This window comes from Microtus oregoni, unplaced genomic scaffold (assembly GCF_018167655.1).
Source record: "Microtus oregoni isolate MIOR12 unplaced genomic scaffold, Mior012 000013F_ref0000133, whole genome shotgun sequence".
Classification (NCBI taxonomy): Eukaryota; Metazoa; Chordata; class Mammalia; order Rodentia; family Cricetidae; genus Microtus; species Microtus oregoni.
The window spans coordinates 28279357-28303124 of record NW_024543072.1 but is presented as its reverse complement, the minus strand read 5'-3'; the positions used below and the strand labels follow the sequence as shown (position 1 = coordinate 28303124).

General features: G+C 41.8%; 1 pseudogene; it reads left to right on the top strand.

Moving 5' to 3' along the window:
- The first annotated feature begins 22560 nt into the window (after positions 1-22560).
- Positions 22561-23285, top strand: LOC121455423 (annotated as a pseudogene).
- The last annotated feature ends 483 nt before the right edge of the window (positions 23286-23768 follow it).

Genomic DNA, 23768 nt, shown 5'->3' with positions numbered 1-23768 from the left:
TTCATCTTCTTTGCTTCTTGTCTTCAGGCTTTAACAGCTTCCAACATCTGTTCCACATCTACAAAGGACAAGGACAGAAGGGGAGTGTCAGCGGTACATTTTCTTTGTGTTAGCAATGTAAAGTATTCCCCTGGAATCTCCAACCTCTAAGGGAATATGGGAGGATGAATTGGTCAGATAAAACTGGAGTTCTAAAAGCTAGAATCATGAAAAGAATGGATTGTCATCTCACTTAGCTGGGAGATGAGTGTGTCAAGGACACTGTGCTATGAGACGTGCCCCTGCCTTGAGTCAGCAAGCGAGTCTTAGTAAAACTCCCTTCACAGTGAGACATGAACTTCAAGGCACACCTGTGAGGGATGTAGGTCCTTTCAAGTCCAACATTGGGAGCTTGTCCTTTGTGTGTGACTGAATATGATACCATAGTGTCATTTTCTGTGTCCTGCAGTTATAAAGTGTTGGTACTTGTTGTAGGCCCTTGGAGGCATCCATCACTATATTCCTGTATCCTTACCAAAGGAGAAAATAATATACAGAGGACTGTTTCATCTTTACTAGAAGCTCAGAAATTAGAAATATTTTGTCAAAAATATCAAAGGGCTATTAATACAGCTATATGGGTTATAATATAAATCATAAATTTTTATATAAATATATATAATAAAAATTATCATTATGTTTAGAATGCTGGCACTTTTTTCTCATGGACTAATGATTGTGAATGACTATACCTCCCTATTTTATTTTGAAAACTAGTACTGAAACCACCCAGTTGATGAACGTGTGTGAACAAGGCACAGGACAGTTGCCGTGGTCCACATGTCCCCTTGTAGCCTTTTCCTCTTAGTCCTACCTCAAGAAACAACTGAAAATCTTATTTCTCTCACCAAAATTATTCCTGGATTCCATATAAACAGAATATTCCAGAACAGAGCTTTATTTTGCCTTCTTCCATATTGTAAGAGGTCACTTATTCATTCCCAACTGCCCAGACCCAAAATAATCACTCAGAAGCTATATCATTTGAATGACTGCTTGGCAAATAGCTTAAGCATATTTTCAGCTAGCTCTTATATTCTGAACTAACTCATCTACATTAAGCTATGTATCGTCATGTGGCTGTGGCTTACCAGGTAATGTTCCATCCACGTCTGGCATCTGTCTCCGGCAGGGCTACATGGCTTCTCCTGATTCTGCCTTCTTTCTCCCAGCATTCAGTTTAGTTTCCCCCCATCACTGCCTAGCTTTATTTTGCCCTATCACAGGCCAAGACATATTCTTTATTAATTAACTAGTAAAAACATCACAGAAGGACTTCCCACATCTTACCTTACCTTTGAGATTGCCCATCTGTTCCCCATGTCACTGGATTGCCCCTTATCAGCATGTGGTCATGAGTCTCACCAACATTTGCATATCTTGTATCTCAAAGCCAAGTGCCTGATTTCTTCAACTTTAAACTTTTACAAATAATCCTACTATAAATATTTGTATAGCTGATATGGTTTTTTTTGTGTGTGTATGCGTGGACAAACATTTAATTTCTCTTGGGTGAAGAACCAGATATGGAGCTGCTAATCATAGATTATTGCATGCTGATATTTTCAGCAATTACTAGGCAGTTTTAATTTTGGAAATGCATTGGAATTCTAAAAACTAGAATGAAGGAGAAGATGGATTGTCACCTCACTTAGCTGGGTGACAACTGAGACATAGTAGCAGCAGCATGCACCTGTTCTACTTGCTCCCAACCCACTCAATACTTCATATGATTCATCTTCTTCATATTTCTGCATAAGTTATGGGACCTTGTAACTTGAGTTTCATTGACAGTCACCACTATCAATGCTCAACCTACTTTCATCTATTTTTGACATCTTGTATGCCTTCTTTCACAAAATCTCCTCTAATATGTTGTTCAAATCTTGGGAATCTTACTTTTCTCAGAGCCGTGGTAATATTTACATGTTAATTCTTCTTTTATTTTTTTGTCATTTGTAAAACTATAATATTGAGTCATGGTGTTCATGTAAATTCTCTGTGTATAAAATAAAAGTACTTAACATGCTACGGGTCTGAAGGGAAAAGTGGAAAGAGTTTGCACATCAAAGCACCTGATGCATGCTGCCCCCTTGATGAGACAGAAGAATGTAGGTTAACTCTACTCTTTGTTTGAATGCTGTTCATGAGTCCTTACTGTATGAGTGTTGTGTGGCTCCTTCCTCTGACTAGAAGAACTGAAAATTCATAAGACCGAGGAAGAAAACAAATCATACAAGGCCTAGGAAGAGAAGCACTTACAAGGTCAGGAATTCCCCAAAAGACTCACAAGGTTTCTCCCCACTTGGGTGTGCTTTACAGGGACGCAGCTTTCTTTGACTTACCCATGCTCCTGAAAGTAACTCCAATAAAAACACTGATTTTCCAGCAAGGCTAGGGTAGAATAATTCTTTTTGTCTGTCACCAGTGGAGCATCGGTTGAATACATGTCTGTCCTTGTCTCCCAGGAAAAGTCACACAGTGGTGAGAGAACATTTTGGCTCTTGAGGACACACAGAGACCAGGATGACGTGTTCCCTGCTTTCATGTAGACTTTGTGAGGGAGAAAGATGTTCCCGTTGGTTCAGATCTTTGAGAGTGTGGGTTCTCTCCTGACCTAGATTGCCTTGACACAGGGACTAAGGTGCCAGATAATCCGGAGATGCCAAAGTCAACCTGTGAGAGGGGCTCCTGAGTTCTCTATGATGCAGGATGAAGATGTGGACAAAGTAAGTGTGATCGAGGCGTAAACAGAATTTTCCAGAGGAGGTGAGAAACTAAGTAAACCAAAGAGGGGGAGAGAGAGTTCTGAGAGATGGAAAGTGGTGGAACAACTCTCCAGGGCCTCTCAATATGATGGGAAACAAAGACTGTGGCAATTTCCTTTGATATTGGTTTATCTTCTGGGCATTTGACAGGGCAAGCCAACTGCACCCTCACAGGCTCTGAGTATGTTCCCCTGACCCATCTGGGACAATAATCACAGACTACTAGGGGCATGGTCATGCATTGAAGCCCTCCAATTCTTCTTTTGCTTGTTTGTTAGATGTCAATCTCAGCTTGCCTGCTGGACACTAACTTTGGCTCTGCTAGTCACCAACCTTGCTGGTGTCTTGCTGGCTCTTAATTATAAAAATCCTTCTTGGTGGGCAGTCCTTGGGCTTCCCACAGGTCAGGGAACCCTGATTGCTCTTCGAGCAGATGAGGGAGGGGGAATTGATCGGGGGAGGGGGAGGGAAATGGGAAGCGGTTGTGGGGACGAGGCAGAAATCCTTAATAAATAAATAAATTAAAAAAAAAAAAATCCTTCTTTGTTCTCATGTTTATGATATAAACCTGTCGTCTGCAAAGTGGGCCTTTCCCCCTACCTGCTATATATATATTTATTAATGATTTCTGCCTCCTCCCCGCCACCGCCTCCCATTTCCCTCCCCCTCCCCCGATCAAGTCCCCCTCCCTTGTCAGCCCAAAGAGCAATCAGGGTTCCCTGCCCTGTGGGAAGTCCAAGGACCACCCACCTCCATCCAGGTCTAGTATGGTGAGCATCCAAACTGCCTAGGCTCCCACAAAGTTAGTACGTGCAGTAGGATCAAAAACCCATTGCCATTGTTCTTGAGTTCTCAGTAGTCCTCTTTGTCCGCTGTGTTCAGAGAGTCCGGTTTTATCACATGCTTTTTCAGACCCGGGCCAGCTAGCCTTGGTGAGTTCCTGATAGAACATTCCCATTGTCTCAGTGTGTGGGTGCACCCCTCGCGGTCCTGAGTTCCTTGCTTGTGCTCTCTCTCCATCTGCTCCTGATTTGGACCTTGAGATTTCAGTCCTGTGCTCCAATGTGGGTCTCTGTCTCTGTCTCCTTTCATCGCCTGATGAAGGTTAATATTCAGGAGGATGCCTATATGTTTTTCTTTGGGTTCACGTTCTTATTTAGCTTCTCTAGGATCACTAATTATAGGCTCAATGTCCTTTATTTATGGCTAGAAACCAAATATGAGTGAGAACATGCCATGTTCCTCTTTTTGGGTCTGGCTTACCTCACTCAAAAAGGAGAGCATCTTCAACAAATTGTGCTGGCAAAACTGGATGTCAATCTGTAGAAGAATGAAAATAGATCCATATCTATCACCATGCACAAAACTCAAGTTCAAATGGATTAAAGACCTCAATATCAGTCCGAACACACTGAACCTGATAGAAGAGAAAGTGGGAAGTACTCTACAACACATGGGCACAGGAGACCACTTCCTACGTATAACCTCAGCAGCACAGACACTAAGGGCATCATTGAACAAATGGGACCTCCTGAGACTGAGAAGCTTCTGTAAAGCAAAGGACACTGTCACTAAGACAAAAAGGCAACCAATGACTGGAAGAAGATCTTCACCAACCCCCTACCTGCTATAGAGACTAACTCCTGCCTTTTCATTACGTGTGGTTTGGAAGCTGTATAGAGTTAGAGCAATCAGAAATCCTAAGAGCATGTCCTTTATGAGGAGTGAGGGAAAACTTGGCTGAGGATGTGGGAGGAAGAGATAGGACTGTCTGAGGGGCAGTGAGCTCATTAAAGCTAGGTATTTTAGATGTACCCTATGAACTACAGCATCATGCTGAGTGTAGGTAGAGAAAATAAAAATTATGGTTGAGAATCTATAATGCAAGTTAAGAGGAAAGAGGCAAAAAGGAGCACCTACCAATAAATGGTCTCATTCATTTGAATGAATGAATAAAAGTGTGAAATACACTGGTTACTGAGCACCCAAAACCAGTCAGCATTAAGGTAGGGGGATCACTCAGCTTTCCTTCCCACATTTACTATTGATTCAGGATGTTTTGAGAACCTGTTGTTCACCACAATGACTAAAATACTGGCTAACTGGAGTTTGCTAAGTGCAGTTAGGGAGACTGGTGTATGCAAAGGAATTCACTGAGTCTGGGTGGGTGTAAGTAGGCAGAGGGTCTGTGCCTCACCTGAAGTTGTGGGAGATGCCCAAACCAGAAAAGCTTATCAGTCAGGAAGGCTAAGCAGGAGCACAAACCATGGCCACAGACCCTGAAGTTCGCCACATGGATAAAGAGCATGAGTAGGAGGGAGCCAAGAACAGGCAGGCCACGCCACTTCATCCAGCTGGAGCCAGAGCTGGCAACTTTGGCATTGAGACGTCAGGTCTAGAAGTGCTACCTAGATAAATCAATGAAGATGCTGTCAAATGTCACCCAATAGACCATGCTCACACAACTTAGAACAGGGCCTGCTGGGGCTAGATACTCATATTTCCTGGGAGTTGCAGGGCATGAAAAGAAGTGGGAGAGGAAGAGGGATGCTTGGCAGATACATAAGAGGACATGGCATATCGCCTCTCTAATAGCCCAGCCAAATGTGGTCTTTGCATTTAGCTGGACCATCTTAGAAGGGAATTACAATTTCAGGCTGTGTCATCTCTTGGGATAGCAAATTTCCATAAGGCTTCCACTCACTGCAAAAGACATATTTCCTTTTTTAATTTTAGATTACTGCAAATGGCCTGTGTTTAATATTCTCTTTGTGTTGCTGCTTACCTTCCCTTCTTCAAGTATAGGCTCACATTCTTAATGTGTTCTGAAAATGGATGATCACACGCCACATACACAGAGACAGACATGTATAGACACACACTCCCACACATCTGCACAACAACATAGTTTTTACTGGAGTAGGAACACAATCTGTAAATGAAGCTGTGTGAGGAGAATGTTTGAGAACTTGTGAGACACTGAGGACATGAGGCAGAAGCCTTGCCATCTCTGTTTCTCTTTAACATGGGTTGTTCGTGGCATGTGCTTCTGTGCCCCTCCTGGGTGGGTAGGCTTCAGAATGCCCATCATCTTACCCGTTACTATTCAGAATGACGTTTCCAAGCAGGAGTTGTCCTTCAGACTTCACACAGAGCTCATGTGACCTTGCCTTTGGGTCTGTGTACAGCTTGAACTCAAGTGAACTTTGCTCTATGACTTTGCCTAACCCTCAGAATACAAAGTGTCTGATGCCCTGAATCAAAATGCCTATTGCATGAGACTTCAGTCTGCCTCAGTGTTAGGCCCCATCCTCCCAGGCTCGTGCCTCCAACTGCAGCAGCAACAACTACAGTACATTAACTGGTTCAGAAAGAGAAAATTAGCTTATTTGAAGTAATATAAAATAATTTTTTGTAAAAATATTTTGATAGTAAAATAGTGTGAAGTTCCAAAACCAAACAATAGTAAATCCCATTTCCTCTTTGGAAATCATTTGTCAAAGAACTAATGTTTAAGAGAAGGATCTGTTTCATACTTAAATATTAAAGTAGATACGCTAAAAATAATTGTCAGACTATAAATAATGGTGAAAAATCAAGATTATCATGAAACTTACATGGGATTTTGAGTTAACCACCCAAACTAATTAAGCAAAATTATCCTAATTTGTTTATTATGTTAATGATATGAATTAATTTATAGCAATTTCGCCTGTATTACTAGAGATTTATTATGTTTCCTACTAAATGACTTAAGAGCTATAAATCCCATGGTTAAACGTAATTAGTGAAGACATATTTATCGAAAGAGATAATTACATCTGATAAAAGTTCTTCAGTTAGGCTTAATTAAAACAGATTATTCCCCCATAAATGAAAAGTAAATATGGTAATTGCTGGGTAGATTTTCATAGCAAAAATTAGTATCTCTGCACTTAAATTTTCTAAAATGGGTGGAAAAGTAAACTATGTAACTAATTACTTCCCAATAAAGTATGATTAATAATCCCTGAGAAGCAGGCATTTTCTCAGAGTAAACATTCTGCTACTAAATCGCTAAACAGAGAACTCTGCTTAGGAAAAGTCAATATTAACTCAGTTTTAGAGTAGATCATAACTATTTTCAAATATAATGAATAGTATCTTAAGAAAAAAATCCCGATAAGATTGTTTCTAGCTCTGACAAATAGCAATGTTAGGGAAAGAAATGTCTGTCTGACACCTGGAAGATGACTTTTTTTCCCACAGTAATTTGGGTTGGGCATGATTATGCATGTCCTGAATCGAAGACCTAGAGTTAGCAGAACATTTGGGGCTCATAAGTGTCCACAGACAATTTACATTATAAATGCATTTCTATTATATAAATATGTGTACATTAATATGGGGGCATACACTGGTGCATTAGTTTTTTGTTGCTATAACAATGAAATATCTGAAACTCATTACTTTGTAAAGAAAAGTTGAGTCCATTTACAGTCCGAGAAGCTCCAGGGCAGGGCCCCAGCTTCTTGTGGGTCTGATGAGAACGCATGGGGGATGTCAAAGCAGAAATGCATACACAAAGAGATTATGGAGTGAGCCTGAAGCCAGAGTGGGTAAGCAGTCAAGTGCATTCCTTCAAAACAACCCACTCATAAAAACTAGTTTAGTCTCTGGAACTACTATAATGCCTTCTGAGAGACCATCCTCAGTGACCTCCAGAGATAATCTAGTCTGCAGAAGAACTACCAGAATGCCTTCTGAAGGGATGACCTGAGTGACCTCCACTAAACACTGAGTATCCAGCACAAGAACTTTAAGGAGACAGATGGTATATAAACTAAATCTAAACCATAGCATAGGATATATTTTTGCATTATTTTATATGTAGTCAGTAGTCTTCTCTTTAAAAGTAGTTGTTACTTAGTTTTCATTTTCATATAAAAATACAGTTTGACTATAGTTTCAAAATATAGTTTAAATTTTCATACAATATATTTTGATTTTATTCTTTCCCCTTTCCCAGATTCTCCATGCTCCACCCACTCAACTTCACGTTCTTTCTTTAAAAAAAAAAAAAGATAAAGTAAAACAAAACAGCAACCAAAAAACCAACCCAACCCAAACCAAAACGCGCACACACAAACCCCACAGAGTTGGATTTATGTTGGTTAACCAGTCCTGAGCATGAGGCCTACCTTGTGTGTGGATGATAGACCCAGCTACTCCATTTTTCCTCTCCCATGCCACCCTGAACAGAGCTGAGCTCATCTTTGTGTTTTCAGTGACTCTGTTAGGACTGAAATACACAGCTACTCTTTGTTGTGCTGGTCCATACCTGCACCTGCATGCAGACACTAAAGTTGGCTTCAAGCTCTTTATTCATGGAACCACTTCCTGGCCCCCGTTTTATGTTTACTTCCTAAGCATCCTTACTGGATACTTTTATTTACCCACCAAAATGACTATCTAGGGCTTTAGGAAAAGTCAAGGTCATACATTAGGTAGGGCTTCAACTGCTATCTGGGTCCATAATACTTTTGCCTCAGAATTTCATTAAGGTATGGAGGACTCTTGAGCATAAATAGATTGGTTTGACTGCAGGCTGATAAACATATAAACTGGTAAGCAACCCCTTGTCTTCAACATGATCAGATGAAAAATACACTCTAGTAAGGATGCTTTTAGGAGGGTATTAGTGTTAGAACATGAAGCCAGGTATGGTTGCTATGCTTTAGAGTAGGATAGGCATGATGACCACCTACAGACTGTATGGCCAACAGCCTACCCTGGTCTGCAGGAGAACCTTCAGGCACTGACACACAAACCACCGTCTACCACTACTGGCCACTTGGTGGCGCTGCACAAAGAACCAGGGGATCCTGAGATTTTTTTTCAAGCCTTGGCTTTTGCCACATTTAAATAGATGCCTTTCTCTGGAGGCCTCAAGGTGTTATCACAGACAGTATTGCATTTCTCCTTACAATATCCTTTTGCATTCCACAGAGCCCAGGTGATTTATCAATGTCAGGGCTAAAGCTAATATGTTGTGTGTTCTCCTAGAATTACATAAATGCCTAAAATCAGGCTGAGGGGGGCTTGCCTGCTGAAGCCAGGAAAGCAGAGGTTCCTGGGAGAGGCTTGCAGGAGTTCTCTTTCCTGCATGACCTCAGAAGAGCTTCTTTTGTTCTCCTTGGAAGAACAATTGAGTTAAAATTTTAAAATGTCTACTGAATGGTGCACATTAGGTAATTCATTTTTGCTATATTAGAAAGTGTGCTTAACTTGGAAGAGTCTGAGTTACGTTGATCCAAAGAAACTGAAGGGCATTTCAAACATTATACTTACATACAGCTTAAACACCACTGAAACATACCCCAGAGGGGGTCAGGTTCTTAGGATGTACTAGGATGTGAGTAACACTGAAATTACCTGGTATGAGCGAGAAGGAAACACGGAATACAAATAAACCCGCTTAGGAGTTTATTAGAGGGGGTGCGTACAAGCCTGGGGATCGGTGCACAGAGAGAGAGGAAGATGGGACATTCAGCTTTTAAAGCTGCCTAGCCTATGCGCACAGGGGGTTGGCGTGACTACGTTATACACTGATGACACAGATGGGCGACTCATGCTTGCCCGCAAGGATTTTAGCTCAGTCATACATGGATGTAACCATGCATGTGTGCACGTGGTTCACGGGGCCCTTTGTGCCTGAGGGCCTGTCTGCACACGCCTGCCTTTAGAACCTGGAAGTGCTGCCTTATCTGTGCCTGAATAATTACAAACACCACTTATGCTGAAACAAGTGGGGGGGGGCGACCCTGGGAGCAATTGCAAGTCAGTTTGCTGATACAGGAACTTAGGCTGAAATACTGAATCCCTAAGGTTCTAGGTCTGTATGGAAGACACATCCAACCAGTCATATACCCTGGTCTGTAAGTTGCGAATATAAATTCATACGGGTGAAAAAAAATAATTTGGAGTGCACTTCTACATTTTGATTTTTTCTCATTGATTGTTCCTCTGAGAAAGTCCTACAGTGTGCTGGGATCTCATTCATTCTTCCCCCAGCTCCTTCCAAGTACACGTCGTCTCTTTCCCTACCCATTCAACATTTTTGTCTTTGAACTCTTTTTTTCTTTCTTTCTTTTATTTTTTTTTTCTGAGACAGGGTTTCTCTGTAGCTTTGGAGCCTGTCCTGGAACTAGCTCTGAAGACCAGATTGACCTCAAACTCACAGAGATCTGACTGTCTCTGCCTCCCTCCCGAGTGCTGGGATTAAAGGTGTGTGCCACCACCGCCCAATGTCTCTGAACATTTTAATTGTGATTACAAAGGTAGTAAGCTTTCATTATAAATGAGTTATTTGAGCAAGGGCTATGTAAAGCTTGGTGAGTGTCATGTCAGGAAGTAGGTAAATATAAACAACTTTCACCTAAACCATTGCTAAAACTTTCATCTCTCAGACTAGGTATCAGGGTTCCATATCAGGTTCACAAGAAACCAAACTGGCTATATATAAACAATGGCCAGGAACCAAGAATCCCAGGAGGAGGTGTAGACAGAAGTTTCTGTCCTGCCCAGTCCCACAGACATTCAGTCCCAAAGAAACACACAGAGGCTTATATTAATTATAAACTGTTTGGCCTATTAGCTCAAGCTTATTAACTAGCATTTACAACTTAAATTAGCTCATAATCTTGTCTGTGTTTAGCTACGTGACTTGGTACCTTTTCTCAGTGAGGCATTCTCATCTTGCTTCCTCTGCATTTGGCTTGTGACTGACTCTCTGCCTTTCCTCTTCCAAGAATTCTCTTAGTCTGGTTGGCCCGCCTATACTTCCTGCCTGCTCACTGACCGATCTGCGTTTTATTAAACTAACATGAGTAACAAATCTTTACAGTGTACAAAACCATCATCCCACAGCAAGGAGGCTCATGATCACAGCAGCAGTGATATCTGGGTTCTATGGCATGAGTGGCTACCAGTTGCCAGTGCCTGGAAGCATTTCCAAGCTTGTGCTTTGTTGTCCTCTGCTGAAAATGGAGATAATATGAGTAGCTACTCCATGAAGCTGCAGTCATGCAACTTAAGCAGCTTAACGTCTTGGGAATCCCATTGGGTGTTCCATGGATCCAATCCTGTCTAGCTGGGTGACAGCTATATTCCTACAAGATTTTATGTTGAGAGATACTCTACAAAACTTCCCCATAGACTTGACTCAATAAATTATACGCAAAATGACATGAATAGGTTGATTCTGGAATAGGTCCATTTGGGTTCTAGATTGCATATGAGCAAATACCATTCATTATCCTGGCTCGGGGTGAAGTCTCCATTTACTTTTCCTTATTCTGTTACTTGACCCTACACCTCACCTGGCTCACCTTAGGGTGGCCAGGGTGTCATGCTTCTGGTGACTTAGAGTTATGTATGATTATAAAGAGAAGAAATTTGTGCCTATTAAGAATGTTGCATGCTGGGTGTCCAAAGAGCAGCGCTGTTTTAAATCTAATTTGTTCCTTTGTTTCATATTCATGGCTTGCTTTAATGTATTCTGGTTCTGAATATCAAAGGATCAGTGTCATTATCCTCAAAGTAAATAACGTATGTCTAATCTGCTCCTCTTTTTCATAGAGGAAAAATCATTTTTTTTTTCAAGTCCTTCTCTCCGCATTTGCTCAGAGGTTGTCATCATTAACTTCTGCTATTTCCAGAACACGGTTTGCAGCCTAATGACATATCAAGCATTGAAACTCTTGCCTGTATCATTTTAATGTTATTGTCCATTTTGACTAAATTATCTAATAGTTAAAATTTCAGATGTGAATAATTTAAGGGAGTCAAAAAGCTGCCTTTTTATAAAATTTGATCACTAATCCTTTTCTGCATTTGCCATTATATTTCAACGATATTAGGAAAACCCCGTACTTCCTGGAGAAAATTATTCACTACTTCTACAGGTTAAGAAACTCATTAGCTATTCATGAGTTTAAAATGCATTATGCATTAATTTATTTATCTCCTTAAAGTTCAGCTTTTCTCCTTGGGATGTTTTCTCCCCAAACTAATTTCTTGAAAACAAAGCCCAAATACATCGAGCATGATTGAAAATCACTGAGTGGGATGCCTGACATGGTTGAATATCAGTGACTGAGGAAGCCTGCCCTCGTGGTGTCTATTACTCTGAGGTGCAAATAAGGAGTATGCGGATTCTTTTTGTACCTCTGCAACTCTCTTTAAACTGAATACTTCCACTTTAAATATGAAATTGCAGCAGTAACTTTCCTTAATGTTAACAGTGGAGCACATGAAGGGGAAGAAATTCATAATTTGCTTAAAGTAATTCCAACTGTTTTATTGCCTTCCAATCTGAGATTATTATGTATAAAGAAATTCATTTAAGTTATTGACATTAACTCACTAACTAGAACTTTAAATAATAATTTCATGAAAGGGAAAATTCACTGAAGTCCCAGAAACAAACAAGATTTAACAACTTATTAAAACATTTCCTGCGTTACCATAAATCAAAACCACATTTCTGTAATCTTGGCAATGACAATTTTCTTATTGCAGAGCATGGAGTTAACATATGTACAGTATGAGACTTAATAAGTATATATTTCAGTTTTATTAAAATGGCTGGACAGACAGGGTCTATGTTTTTGTTCTATAGAAGGACCCTTGTCTGAACTTGTAAACTGAAACCTAGCATAAGACATCCATCCAGAGCAGGGGATCAGTCCATTTAAGACATATTTACTCAACAAATAGCTAAGTACCTACTGTGCTAAACATGGTGTCAGCGATTGTGGTTTTCAAGGTTCCAATTCTGCCCTTATGGTGCTCATGTGGGAGCAGAGGGAGACAAATGCTAAACCCATACATAAGACATCTCAGCAGCAGAGTGTTCTACAGAAACACAGAGTTTCAGGATGGGGCATGACGTGGTGGGCTATGGAGAGGATTCTCTATGGAGGAGGGGTGTTAATTAATAATCCAAATAGCTAATTACTTGAAGGCTGATGTTTGGAGCCCAGTGTCTTGGAGAACTAAGAATGAGCTGGGTATTTCCAAAACAGTGAGAAGAGGGGACTGGCAGAGACCACAGAGATATCAGCAGAGACCAACCCATCCGGACATGTGTCTAGGAGCCTGGGTATTGTTTGAAATACACTGTGAGTCTGAACTGAAACTACCGAGGTCATGAGTAACAGTGAAATCTGGACATGAGGTGACCCCTGGACAAGAGATTCACTCACTCTTTTCCTATATGGGAATGACATGGTTTAGGAAGCTATGATCTAAGGTGCTTCTACCTCACTTACTTTTGTTGTCTTGGGCTTCTATAAACTGGGCTAGGTAGTCCTTTCCAGTCTAGTGACTTCAAAGCTATTCTTTGGACCCCCCAAAATTTCTCCAGTATCACCTATTTTATTCCCACTGTTGAATGTTGTGGGTTCTTAGAGCCCCATGATTTTAGTGCGCCTGTTGTTATAACAGTGGTAGAAGTATCAGGAGCCAGAGATGAAGAGATAGTCACTTGCATAGGAAAAAAGGAGCAACTGAGAATTATGGCTACTCCAGGAGCAACTGCTCAATGCAAGGACCACTTAACATCAGAGTGGCTTGAGGGGTAACTTGACCATAGGGTTGGAAGGGGCAATGACTCAGAATTATCTGGTTCTCTGTTCACTTACCCTTTACTGTGTACTTCAGCTTTCAAAAGGGTAAAAGTGGTCCTTACTTAGACTCGGAGTCCTTTCTGATCAGAATAAATACCTCGGCTTCTGAATCTCAAAATCATTGTCTTGTTTCTGGCATATATGAGTTGTTCCAATAGCCCGTTGTATTTAATAAACCAGGCTTCAGTATCTACTGCAAGGAACACTTGGGGTGTATCCTTCCTATGTTTCAGGCTATTCGGAAACCTGTCTGCAGCACTCATTTCTTTGGAATTTTCTTCCCAGGGCTAAAGAATCTTCCTGCCTTTAACCCTCTTCATAGCAAATGAACCTTGCTTGGGGGTTGTCTTCCTGACATGGAAGTTTCCCCTCAGTTCGCCTTACTTCTTCCCTGGCCATCTAACACTCTTTTCTCCCACTGGGAATATTGCAGACTCCTGAAAGACCATCTGTTTCTATAAACACCTGACCTGACCAGGCTCACACCAGCTCCGATTCTGTTACATCCAAAGTAATAGGACATACGTTTAAGACAGTAATTCAGCAATAGGGCCAGAACTTCTAACTAAACTGACATTTTTGTTCAGGCCCCCATAGTGAAGTGACCCTGTAAATTAACAATTTTCTACAGCCAGCACCCAATGCCCAAGATTGATGAGTTATATCTATTCTCAGCATTAGCAGATCTTTTCAGATGGAGGCACCAGAATCCACTGCTGAGCCCTGTTCTGTGACTCATAGCGATAGAAGGAATTTCACAGGAGGAAATTCCAAAGCTAATTCTTCAGTACAAGCCAAGGCATATAATCTGAAGGCACAATCATTCTTGAGAATTAGGAAGAGTATAGGAAATAACCAGACAGAAAGAATTCCCATAGAAAGTGCTCTTTTGAATTAGCCTGTGCAACAAATATTTAACCTCTCAAATGGAATTGGGTGCCCAAACAAGGAATGAATATATGGCAGGAAAAGCAGATAGTGGCTCAGGAGTCCTGAAGAAAAGAGTACTCAAGTTCCGTTCAGCAAGATATATGGTAGCTGCAAATGAATGCCGGAGACCGAATGCCACTTACAAAGTGATGTAAGGTGTATGATCACGAATGGCGTATGAACTGTTTGTGCGCTAGTTTTCTTGATAAAATAGGGCTAGCACCAGCACCTCATCCACAAGCTGTTACAAAAAGTAGCGAAAGACAGAATTGGTTAATCCCCTCACCATTCCCTGTCTCACCTTCTCCAGGGCGGCTCCTGTAGCCTCTGCTGGATTCTGGCCCCAGCAGTGCAGTGATTTGCTAAGAATTAAACTGTCATGGGCTCTGCTGATCATCCCATGTCTTCTTCACATCAGCTGGAGGCAGCCAGAGCCAAACTTTACTAAGGTAGGTCTTATGTCGCTTCTAGGTGAACAGTCCTTCGGGGATCGGTTCGTATTCCTTGATCACATGTCCTGGTGGTAAAGTAACTTGCACTGGGTTTCATGGACTCAATTACTGTCTCAGTGATGAACTGCATGAACAGTTATTACCTGTCTATTCAGGTGACAACCTCCACAATTGTACGGGTTAGCTTTTGTCAACTTGACACAAATTGGAATCTTTTAAGAAGAAGCAACATTAACTGGGGAGATGTTTCCATCAGATTGGCCGGAAGGCATGTCTGTAGAGGCATTTTCTTGATCAATGATGGATGTGGAATGGAACAGCCCACTCTGGGCTGGTGTCCTGGCTTATATAAAAAGCAAGCTGAGAAAGCCATGGAGGATAAGCCAATAACCAGTATTCCTCCATGGTCTCTGCTTCAGTTCTTGCATCTAGGTTCTGGCCCCAAATTACCTTAATTGTAGATGATGATGGAGAAATATAAAGCAAATAAAACTTTTTCTCCCCAACTTGCTTTTGGTGATAGTCTTTTTCACAATGATAGGAAGCTGATTATGACAATAATCTGATCGGGAGCATGCTTCTGTCCCTGCCACACATGGTGCTCAGTAAATCTTTGTGGGGATATCCACCATCAAGATTTGTGAGTGGAGAGAGATACAATTAAGTATAAAGAAGAATTACAAGAGACAACTTTGAGATGGGGGTTTGGACTTTTCTTTATAGTTCTGTCTCAGAATTCTTATCAGTGGTAACAATAGTAATGTATAGGATCGGGGTAAGGTTTGAAGATACTATCTTCAAAAAAGTGGCTAAGAAACCTAAATAATATCACACGGTGGTTCCTGAGGGGCCCCTGACATGGTTGCAGATGGTAAGGTGAAATGCCAGATCATGGGAATTCAGGAAGGCAGACGATCTCCACCGCCATAGCTAAGCATCCTGTTTGAGTTTCCCAGGCAATGCTTGTGAGAAGCATTTCCTACCCAAGGTCATGCATATCCATGCCTGAAGCCTGAACCGTTGCTGTTTTAACAGAAACACTAATTTCTGTGAGCAAGTTTCACAGCAAATGTTATTAACTATTCTGAGATTCTCCATTCTTAGCCCACACAAGGCTTCTTCAATCACACTCCAGGGTGAGGGACTCCTTTCCCTTCTCATGTCCCCTAAGTTTCCCCGTCTCTCTACCCCGCTTCAGTTTTTATTATCTTTAAATGTCACACGATGGAGGCAAATGGAGAGAAACGACAGAGGGATATGGAAAGGCAAGCCTAGCCACAGCGGCAAATTTAACTATTGACAGTCATGGCATTGCTCCGGCTTAACATTTAAAGGATATGATCTTGAGAATTAAGGGTTAGGTTATTTTTAACCAAGATTTTTAATGTGCTTTGAATTTCAAGTCTGCTGCTGGCATTTTGTGGCGCAGGCATTTTCTTTCATACTCTGTAATTGTGAAGCTTAAAAGTGTGCATTGCTTTCCTTGCAATGTCTGTCCAGCATAAAATGAAAACCACCACACCCCGACTGCTATTCTAAGCACGTTAGGTGGCAGCGCTCTCTTCTATAGACACTCCTCAACTTCGTCTTAGGTTTACCTTAGGTTTTGCCTAAAAAGTCATAGCAGTTGGTTCATTTATTTACTAATTCATTTATTCAATGATGACTGTCAACCACTGTGTCAGGTCTGACTAAATATGCATTAGGATCAATAAGATATTTTAGTGCATAACGTATGCTTGCCGTTAATATTTCTAATAACAAAACTTAGCTGTGGAGTACAAATATCCCCCCTTTCTCTCTATGTATGTGTGAGTATATACCATGTGATCATGTGTATGTACATATGGATTGTGCATGTGAAGCCAAAATGTCATCCTTTGGTGTCAATGCCATACTCCCTTTTGGGCAGGGGACAGAATTTCTCATTGAGACCAAGGCTTGCTAATTACACCAGGCAAGTTGCCTAGCAAACCCTTGGGACCTGCCAGCTTCTGTCTCCGCAGTCCTGAGATTATAAGTGTGCACCACCATGCCCAGATTTTCACATGGGTGCAGAGGACTCGGGGCCCCATGCTTTCATGGCAATCACTGTGCCAACTGAGCCACACACACCCCAAGTCCTTGCAGTAACTCTGAACCTTCTGGTGCTCTCAATATTTTAAAACTGAAATTGACCACAGTAATGTGTATGTGTATATAGCTATGCCTGGGTGAGCAGGTGAGTTTACGTGTTGACATAGGAATGAGGAGAAATGGAAAGGAATGGCATTTCCCATTAAAATGGCAATGTTTGTAAGACACACTGCTTACTAGATTCTCTGGAGACCACACTGTCTACAGAGGCATACCACGTAGCCGTGTCCTGTCCTCTTGCCAATTTCCTGAGACAAACAGCTAGCTTGTCTTCCTATGGCTAAAATCCTTTGGAATCAGATGTGCTGAAATCTAAGATTTCATAGGTTTGAAGAGGACCTTAATTGCTTTTGCCTTTAGTACTTCAGAAAACCCTCCAGGGCACTATGCAGACTTTCAGAAGCTCCATCCAGTCTCCAGACTGCTCTCCTCCTGCAGCCTTGGCTCCTTTTTATCTCAGGTGCATCCACACGGACTTGTCCTGCTGCTGTGGACACAGTTTCTTCCAAAACACGAGAAGCTGTGAGACATCCTCCTCCTCAGTTTTCCCATGCTCATTCCCCAGTATGACCTAAACAGTGGTGGAATGTAGTTGAAGTAGGGTTTGTACAAGCAAAGGAAGAAGTAAAGGGCCTTTTACGGGAGCCCAAAGGGAAAGAGAGCCAAAGAGGATATCTGTGGTAGAGCTGAGAATACAGAGCTGCCCAGCTTTATTCTGACTCCCCAGCTCCTTGAAGCTCAGACTGGACAAAGTTGGCTGTTAGCACTCTTTAGGGTCCCCAGAAGTCTTCTGTGGAACTCACTTGTAAGATCGCTGCTATTTGTCCTCTTATGTGGGACACTTTACTGCAGTGGTTTCTCAAGACTCCTAATGCTGTGACTCTTTAACACAGTTCCTCATGCTGTGATGACCCCCAACCACAAAATTATTTTCATAGCTACTTCATCACTGTAATTTTGCTATTGATATGAATTGTAACGTAAGTATCTGAGATGCAGGGTATCTGATATGTGACCCCTGTGAAAGGGTCATTTGATCCTCAGGTTGAGAACCATTGCTCTGTATCAGGCCCCTGGGGGTAGGACACTGAGCAGGCTGCTGTCTAAGAGGTTCTCAGACACACCAGGTACTGCCCCCAAACCACACAGGCAGGACCATTACAAACCTAACCTCTCTGAACCCTTGGCACCTTACGTCTCTACAGAAAGAACTTTGAGTGCCCTGTGCTGTTATCAAGGGTATAGTAAACTAGTTACACACTGCAGGCATCTTCCACTGGACAGTTGTCTATATCACAGTTCCCGAGATAACAGTCTGGTGAGGGGGGTTTCAGGCAGGGTCCTGCAGAAGCTTAGGGTCCCCTGAGCCTTTGTTCTACTTGTTCTACTAACTACAAAGTATTTGTGCTACTAACTGCAAAGTCTGTTTGGCCTGAGGAGAAGTACTTGCACTGCCTACAGAGAACTCTCAACAGAGGAATCTAAAATGGCTGAAAGGCTTAAGGAAATGTTCAACATCCTTAGCCGTCAGAAAATGCAAATTAAAACAACTCTGAGATTCCATCTTATACCTGTAAGAATGGCCAAGATCAAAAACACTGATGACAACTTATGCTGGAGAGATTGTGGAGTAAAGGGAACACTCCTGCATTGCTGGTGGGAGTGCAAGCTGGTACAGGCCCTTTGGATGTCAGTGTGGCAATTTCTCAGAAAATTAGGAAATAATCTTTCTCAAGACCCAGCAATACCACTTTTGGATTTATACCCAAAGGATGCTCAATTGTACCACAAGGACATGTGCTCAAGTCTGTTCATAGCAGCTTTGTTTGTCATAGCAAGAACCTGGAAACAACCTAAATGCCCCTCAACTAAAGAATGGATAAGGAAAATGTGGTATATCTACACAATGGATTACTACACAGCAGAAAAAATTAAAGACATCTTGAAATTTGCAGGCAGGATGGGTGGAGCTAGAAAATATCATACTGACTGACATAAGCCAGATCCAGAAAGACAATTATCATATGTACTCACTTATAAGTGGTTTTTAAGCATAAAGCAAAGAAAACCAGCCTACAAATCACTATCCCAGAGAACCTAGACAACAATGAGGACCCTAAGAGAGACATACATGGATCTAATCTACATGGGAAATAGAAAAAGACAAGATCTTCTGAGTAAATTGGGAGCATGGGGACCATTGGAGAGAGTTGAAGGGAAGAGGTGAGGAAGGGAGGGAAGCAGAGAAAAATGGATAGCTCAATAAAACGATGAAAAGAAACAAAACAAAAAAGCCCAAAGTTCAAAGTCTCTTCTGAGATTCATGTAATTTCTTAGCTATAATTCCCTATAAAATCAAAATTAAAAAAACAGACCATATATATCTAGGATATAACGGCAAAGGATATACATTACTGTTCCAAAACATAGGAAAGGGAGCATAGTGAGGAAATACTGGACCAAAGAAGATCAAAATCCACCTGGGCAAACTCCAGACTCTGCATCTCCATGTCTGTTGTCAAAGTGTTTCTCCATCTCCTTTCAGATTTGTTGACTGCAACACACTTCTTTCTCTTGGGCTGGCTCCACTCCCTGTTAGCAGCTTTTCTCAGCAGGTATCCCACTGATCTGGCATCTCCAACATCTTGGGGTTTCCAAACAATTCAGACTCCATCTTCACAGCTTCATGCAATGACCTCCATAGGCCTTCATTCAAGGGCAGCCCTGACACACGCCTGCCCTCAGCTGCTTTCATTATTCAAGGAGGAAGGCTGCATAATTACTTTCTTTTATCCTTGACTCTAAAGCTAGAACCACATGCCCAAAGCTGCCAAGTTCTGCTGCTTGCTCGGGCTGGGACATGGCCCTCTCATTCAATTACAACTTCTTCAACTTTTTGTTTTCCATGGTTTCCTTCACTACCTAAACTTGGCTGTTCCAGAACTTGCTCTGTTGACCAGGCTGGCCTCAAACTCAGGGATCTGCCAGCCTCTGCCCTCCCAGTGCCGAGGTTGAAGGCATATACCTTCACACCTGGCTCTAAGCCTTTCTTTAATTTCTTTTCTCAAGTTGGAAACTTAACTGGATGGGATCTTGCCCTGAGGTCACCAGTTCCTTTATTCCATTTTCACAGTTTATCTCTTTGAAAACAGGACTTAGCTCCATTAAACTTCCTGGTGCTCCTTTTCTCCTCAGATTTTGCATTTTGCATTTTTCCTTTCTCAGCTTGCTCTTTTTAATTATAAATCTTCATTAAAGTTAGGCTGTTTTGAGATTTCCTCTGCTAAGGGAATTAATCCAAAACTCTTCAGTTTAGCCTCAGGCAGGCTTTTAGGACAAGGGCAAAAATCATTCACAATTCTTCACCAAAATATCACAAGACCAGTCTCTAGGCATCACACTAAAATTATTCTCCATTGAATCCTTTTGATCCAGGCACCGACAGTTCAAATCACACCCGGTGCCACGGTCTTCCTTGTACCTTCTAGTATGGCCCATGAAGCCCTCTGCTTTTCTAATCCCCAATCCCAAACTCTATATTCCTTGAAACAAAAGCCTGGTCAGTCCTATCAAAGCAAAATCCCAGTTCCTGGTACCAACTTTCATCTTAGTTAGGGTTTTTATTGCTGTGAAGAGACACCATGACCATGACAACTCTTACAAAGGAAAACATTTAACTGGGGTGGCTAACATTTTCAGAGGTTTACTCCATTGTCACCATGGTATTACATGATGGCATACAGGCAGACATGGTACTGGAGAAGGAGCTGAGTTTCTACATCTTGACCAGCAGGCAACAGGAAATGGCTTGGGACACTGGATGTGGCTTGAGCATACATGAGACCTCAAAGCCCACCCTCACAGTAACACACTTCCTCTAAAAAAAACCATACCTATTACAACAAAGTCATGCCTCCTAATTGGTGTGGGATATTACTTTGACTATGTAAAGGTATGTTACATTTGTTTATGCTGCATCTGTTTGGTTATTTAAAGATTGACACTGTTTTACCTTGCCTGCCTAAGGTACCTAAATGATCTAATAAAAAGCTGAATGGCTAATAGTTAGGCAGTAGAGGAATAGGTGGGGCTCTCAGGCAGAGAGAATAAATAGGAGGAGGAATCTAGGCTTGAGAGAAGAGAGAGGAGTAAAAAGAGACAGAAGGAGAAAGAGAGCGAGACGCCTGTGGCCAGCCAGCCAGGCAACCACCAGCCAGTCCGACAGGGAGTAGTATGTATAGAATGAGAGAAAGATAGAAAAGCCCTGAGGCAAAATGTAGATTAAGAGAAACAAGTTAAGTTATAAGAGCTAGTGGGACAAGCATTAGATAAGCCTGAGCAATCATAACTAATAATAAGTCTCTACGTCATAATTTGGGAGCTGACTGTCAGTTCGGAGAAAGCCCTGCTCCAGCTAATAGTGCCACTCCCAAAGAGCTTATGGAGGCCAATTGCATTCCAACTACCACACCATCTATTCACCTTCCATCTTGACACTGTATCACTCATGGATAAATAAAAACAATGTAGAAGAGAAGATAAGGGTAGGAACTCAAAGTCAGACACCCAGTTTCCCATCCTTACTCAACAACTATTGGTTTATGGCCTTACACAACTTTTCTTATCAGTTTTCAAGAAAGTCAAAAACTCTTTAAATCTCTTTAAATCCACTGGGTCCTTGCCACAATTGTAGAAATATATTCGTAGAACCGAGGACAGTGTTGGAAGCATCACACCTATGTATTTATTTCTTGTATGTGTTTTATTATTTATTCATTACAATAATTAGAGGAAGTGCTTATACTTTCCCTCACGGAATAGAAAACACCACAACTGGGTGAAAGCTGGCAGTTTGCCTAGGTTCCCTCGTAAGTGAAATGTCTCAGATCTAAGTCCTGCTTGCCTAAGTCCGAATCCCTTCCAACACATCAAAATGTTTCCTGCATTGAAAATTAGCCAGGGTTGAGGTAATGTTAATTCTCTCTGAAACCTGTGGCTTGTGATATACTCTTTCCATTGCAGTTTGACAGCATTATTGTGTGTACATGTGTGTGTACGCAGCTCCATATGCATGTATGTGCATGTGTGTGTGTGTATGTGTACAGGTACATATGCTTGCATGTACATGGAAGTTAGAGTTTGATACTGCATATCTCTTTTAATCACTCTATCTACACCTTAGTTTTTGAGACATGCTCTCTCATTTTAGGGAATTCACCGATTTGCCTATATAGACAGACCTTCAAGCTCCAGGGGTCCTCATATGGCTGTCTCTGAAGTGCCAGGGTTACAGGCTCACTTACTGCTGCCCCTGGCTTTTGCACGTGTTCCAGGGATGGAGCCCAGGCTTCATGCTTGTGCTGTAGACACATTACAGACTGAACCACCTCCTCAGCACCCGAAAGCCTTCTCTTAAATGCTCTTATTAAGCCGCCTCAGTTATATTTCAAAAATAGGCAGGGGACAAGTTTCAAGTAAGTAAATGCATCAGGACACACATACTGACACACATATAAGACACACAATCAGGAGTTCGCAGCTCTGAGCTCCAAACTTGTGCAGAAAATGTTTTATCACATTTCCCTAGAGCACGAGATTCTGCTGCACCCATGCTACTTCGGTCCCAACTTACTTAACACGGTGAAGCAGAGCTCTTCACTGAGGTGGAGGGGACCTGCACTGGGAAGTATGGTTTTGTCATTGATGTCACCACCATCGACAATATTGGTGCTGGTGTGATCCAGCCAGGACGAGGCTTTGTTCTTTATCCAGTTAAGTACAAGGCTATTGTCTTCCGGCCTTTTAAAGGGGAGGTGGTGGACGCTGTGGTCACTCAGGTCAACAAGGTTGGACTTTTCACAGAAATTGGGCCTATGTCTTGCTTCATCTCTAGACATTCCATCCCATCGGAGATGGAGTTCGACCCGAACTCCAACCCATCTTGTTACAAGACAAGGTGGATGAGGTGAGCGAGGGAAGAGAGTAAGAAGGCCTGAGACTGTGGGCGGAGTATGTTTGAGTACATGGTTCTCTCCTTCCACAGGACATTGTGATTCAACAGGATGATGAGATTTGCCTCAAGATTGTGGGGACACGTGTGGACAAGAATGACATTTTTGCTATTGGCTCTCTGATGGACGATTACTTGGGACTCGTGAGCTGAGTAAGGGAGCCTCCAGCCTTGTTTGGTCCTGATTTAGAGAACGTGACTTTCCTGCTTGATATATCGTCTAGAGGTTCATTCTGGCCACTGTTACGGAGGCAAGGAAGATCTCTTGTCCGCAGAAGGCTATGGCTACTTCTTCCAGTGGAGCTGTGTTCTCAAGACTTTTTACTCTGTGTTTTAACCATAAAAGGTCTTTGGTTCTCATGGAAATGTTGTCTTCTCTTGGTCGGAATAAGAGCCTTAGTATTGTTGTTATTTATTTGCTTTTGAGATGGGTTCTCAAACCTGTACTAACCTTGAACCACTGTGTATCCTAGGCCGCCTTTGAATTCCAGGTGTAAGGACTACAGGTATACAAGATCATTCCTGGTTTATTTTAAGGGCTGTGAGCCCAGCTGCTCAAAGACTGCATCTTACATAATATGGTCCCAGTGTTAATTGTGTTGAGGTTCAGAAATTAAAGAGCCGATGCTGCAAAAAAAAAAAAGAAAAGAAAGAAAGAACGAAAAGACACACAATCAGTGTGCCCGCCACCTGCATGAGTAGCTGGTTAAAAATCCTCTGACTGAGAGAACAACTTGTATCATTGAGTTTGAATCCTGAGATG